Genomic DNA, 4,726 nt, shown 5'->3' with positions numbered 1-4,726 from the left:
ATCATCATCATCATCATCATCATCATTTAATGTCTATCTTCCTTGCTGATGTGGGTTGAACAGTTTGATTGGATCCGACAGGACCAAAAACTGCATCATGCATCAGTGTCTGTTTTGGCATGATTTCTATGGCTGGATTCCCTTCCTAATGTCAACCACTATACAGAATGTACTCTCTTACTCTTTTACTTGTTTCAGTCAATTGACTGCGGCCATGCTGGAGCACTGCCTTTAGTCGAGCAAATCGACCCCAGGACTTAGCACTTTTTTTGTTTTTTGAGTCTCTGGCAATAGTGAGGTCACCAACTAAACTGGTGAAACAAGACCTTCTCAATGACTGTGTCTGTCCTACTTCAAAATGTTTTGTAATATTTCTTGTATTTCCTTCAAATGTATTTTTTGTCTTTCTTTTATATGTGTTTTTTCCTGGCAATAATTTATCGAGGATCGATTTTATTTTATGCGCGAACATTAACTCTGCAGGTGACTTTCCTGAATTAGTATTTGGATTTGGCTTTATTCTATATACTCTCAAAATTTTGTTAGTGCCTCATCATTATCTAGCTTGCTCCTAGCTTTTCTTTGAGCTCTTTTGAACATGTTGACAAATCTTTCCACCTGCCCATTTGACCTTGGGTGGTACGGCAGGGTAAAGATGTGCTTTATGGCATATATTTTGCAGAAATTTCTTAATTCATATCCTGTGAATTGTGTTCCATTATCTGAAACTAACATGTCTGAAACACTGTACCGAGCAAATAATTTGAGTAGGAACATTACTGTTGTCTTTGCTGTAGGTTTATTACATCTGCATACCTCTGGCCACTTTGTATAGCTATCCACGATGATTAGATAGTATGTGCCGTTCACTGGTCCAGCATAGTTGATATGTATCCTGGACCATGGTCTTTCAGTCTCCAGCCACAATTGGTATTTTACTGGTAGTGCTTTGGTTGTCAATGCACAACCTCTACATGCTTTCACTAATTTCTCAATTTCCCTCTCCATAATCAGCCAATATACAAAGCTCCTCATTATAGCTTTCATTCTGGAAATTCCCAAGTGCTCACAGTGGAATTATTGCAATACTCGTTTCTGTAGTGCACTTGGTACTACTACACTCTGCCATACATTAAAACATCGTTGCATAGTGAGAAATTATTTGAATTTGTATTTTTATCATGCTTATTTTTCAATGTTTCCTTCATTCTTGTAATGTACCTATCCTGTACGGATTTCATTTTTATATCATGTGCTGTCACCGGCAGTTCCTAGATTATACTACACACAATACTTCTTACTTCATTTACTGACTGCAATGATGCTGTCACAGTCTCTTCTCATGGTTTCATGCTCTTGGGAATTAACCTGATTGTGTCTGTCCTTGACAGGTCAGAACGTCTTCCATTCTTATCTATGATTTGACCTAGGTATTTGATTTTAGGCAAAAAGAATTCACACTTCTCTTCACTGATTGTGAAACCATAATCCTTAAATTTTTTAAAGACACACTTCACGTATTTGATATGCTTATTCCGTGATTGGCTTTTGATGAACACATCATCAAGGTAAGGAATAACAAATTGACAGTCTGCCAACATCAGGTCCATCACCTGTTGAAATATTGCAGGTGCTACCTTCAGTTTAAAAGGTAGTCTATTGTATTAGTATAGACCTCTGTGTGTGACCATTAACAACTTTGACCATTTTTTATCTACTTTGATTTGAAGACGAGTCAGACAGATTGAGTTTCGAAAATATCTTTTTTCTGTTTAGTTTTGTAAAAATATCTTCTAGGGTCAGCAGTGGATAATGGTTAACTTTTAATTTTTTAAACAGTCATTTAAACTGGTCAAAAAATCAGCACACTACCTAATTTTGTTATTTTTCTTTTTTATACATACAATCAGAGCTGCCCATTCATGTAATCCACTTTTTCAATGCTTCCGGTTTTTTTCAAATCTGTCCAACTCATCGTCCACTTGCTTTATTGCCACAAAAGGCACTATCCTATTAGGCTTGAACACAGGTGTAATGCTATCATCTAATTCAAAACATGCTTCAGTCTTTGTGCATAGACCTAGTTTGTCTGAGAGTATATGCAGAAACATTTTCAAAAATTTTCTCTTTAACTCTTCAGACAAATTATATTTAGAGGGACAACCATTTACGTTTTTACAATAGAGATTTATGGGGAGGTCCCATAAATTGAATAATTCTAACCAATTGGTACTAAACAGATCGGTTGCATTTTTAACAACAAAGACTTCTACCGTGCATGTTTTTCCTCAAAATGTGACATTAGTCACACATTTCACCTATGAAATGTAATTTCTCCCCCATTGCACTACAAGCAGATTTCACTGTTTTTCTTAACATAGGTTTCCTCATTTTTGAATTAGTTTGAATATAGCTCCAATAATTGTTGTTGTTATAGTTGTTGCTGTAAAAGTTGCTTCTGCAATTCCTGTTGCTGTTCTTGCTGTTGCTTTTGCAACTGTACTATGGAAGCGAATAGGTCTTCCATTATTTAACAAGTTGTATCACGAACAAATTGTTAAATAACCTATGTGAGCTTCAAAACCCTCATCGCCAAATGCTGTAACATACTTTGTTAAGTACAATAAATAAGATAACAAGACAACAGTAAAAACAATGTAACGAACTAACAAATCTCTTCATAAAGCAACAAACAATATGCCTTCATGAACTAACCAAATGACACCATCCTACTTCAGTGTAAACTAAAGCAAACTTCACTCAACTCCGAACTCTGAACCTTGAACTCACTTGGATCATTACTATTTATACTTTACTTGGACCAGTCTATTTCTTGCAAGGGGGTGTCGTAACTCCCATCACAACACATACCAACAAATTCACCTCAGAAAATTTTTCCTTCCTTGAAATTATACCAGCACCTCTGGAGAATTTTATTTTATTAAAAGATATTCATTTAAAAAATTCCAGAAGAGAAAGTGGAATAGTCTTCAGAAGTTTTTCTGTTTTTCTTTTTCAACATAATTGTCTTCTACATCAACAAAGCATGAAAGTTATGAGGAAACAAAGTCATTAAGGTATATGAATTATTCAAAACTCCTCTTCCTTCCCACCTCCCTTCCCCCCAAATTTTCCCAACAAATTCTAATATAACCATAATCTACATCATCTGAAAAGTATTTGCAGAAAAATTCATTAAAAAAATGCTCACTTTTCTGAAAGTTATGAGGAAACAAATTTTTGAGGTGTGTGAATCATCTAAAATTTTTCAGTCCACACCCCCACCTTAATCTCTGGAAAATTTTTCACAATAAATTCTGTTCTAATCTATATCACCTGAAACATATTCATAAAAAATTTCATTATAAAAATATTCAGTTTTCAAAAAGTTATGAGAAAATATTCAGTTCTCAAAAGTAATGAGAAAGGCCTAACAAATATGAAAGGATTCAACATAATTTGATTGACATTGGATTAAATTTATAATTTAGAGAAATATTTTTTACTGATCTGTCTGTATAAAGTAGCATTAAAAATATTTGAGCAACCTTCATAATTTCAGAAGTATAAACAGAGACACTTAAAAATGCTGTAAAGCAGTGTAAAATGACTATGTCACAGTGAATAAAATTTAGCTTATGATTGAATCACAGTATTAAAATCTTCAATAAAAAGAAACTTGAAAACCATATTTTGATAAAAACATTAAAACTGGAATTTATAAGAATGTTCTAGACTGTGTAGACTTTAACAATTGCTTTCTTTTAGCAAAATTTACAAACTCCAAACTAATGAATAAGCACCTTTCTTTATTATAGTATTGATCTACATCATAAATTATTAGAAATAGGTTTATCCTCTCCTAAATATGCGTTCAGAAACTCTACTTGCTTCCTAGCTTCTACAGAATACACAATGATCATGTCAAACGTGAATGTATGAGGAATGTATACAAGTGTCTTGGAAATGAAAAGTAGCTGGATAACAAAACCTTCAAGACATATTTACACAAACCACATGTGTTATGAATGACAAAAACTTATTGTTGTATATATAGTAATATTGTTGTATATATATATATATATATATATATATATATATAGTAATATGGTTCTATACATGCATAGCTTCCAACTTCTCTCTTACTCCATTCACCTCAACCATTCTATGTGTTTATATATATATATGTTTGTGTGTCTGTTTGTATAGATGTATATATTTATGTCTATACATGTACAAATGCATCCGTGTGTGTGCGTGTATGAATAAAGCTCATATATATATATATATATATATACACACATGAGTTTTTAAGATATGTAGGAACAAGTTTTGAAAGAAATGTGTTCAACAATATACAACAAACACATGCATAAATACGTACAAACATGTACAATAGATGTAACAACTTCTGTAAGCAGTAAAGAATATATTTAATAATAAAGAAAAATGTATGAAATGAATATGAAAAAAATATAAACATCATATGATGAATGTATTCATGAACACACACACACACACACACACACACGTGCAAATGTCAATGTTGGAATTAGAGATTAAAAACAGAAAGTAACAACAAAATTAAAAAAAACTACAACAAAAATACTATAAAAAATATTATTGAAATATTCCAAAAAAAAGAGAGAGAAAAAGGAGGGAAAAAAACAGAAATGAAATTGAAATGAGAATATAGCAAAGAATACAAGAACCGTAGGAATATCTA

At 32.5% G+C, this 4,726-nt stretch overlaps 1 protein-coding gene across 4 annotated transcripts in view; it reads right to left on the bottom strand.

Annotated features, from left to right (window-relative positions):
* Window positions 1–4,726, bottom strand: part of LOC106883441 (centrosomal protein of 112 kDa) — a 141,344-nt gene that overhangs the window by 90,474 nt on the left and 46,144 nt on the right. The gene's annotated exons all lie outside the window — the stretch shown is intronic.

The sequence above is a fragment of the Octopus bimaculoides genome, chromosome 2, assembly GCF_001194135.2.
Source record: "Octopus bimaculoides isolate UCB-OBI-ISO-001 chromosome 2, ASM119413v2, whole genome shotgun sequence".
In the NCBI taxonomy this organism is placed as follows: Eukaryota; Metazoa; Mollusca; class Cephalopoda; order Octopoda; family Octopodidae; genus Octopus; species Octopus bimaculoides.
Note: the sequence above shows the minus strand (reverse complement) of the source record. Positions and strands in the feature narration are given on the sequence as shown.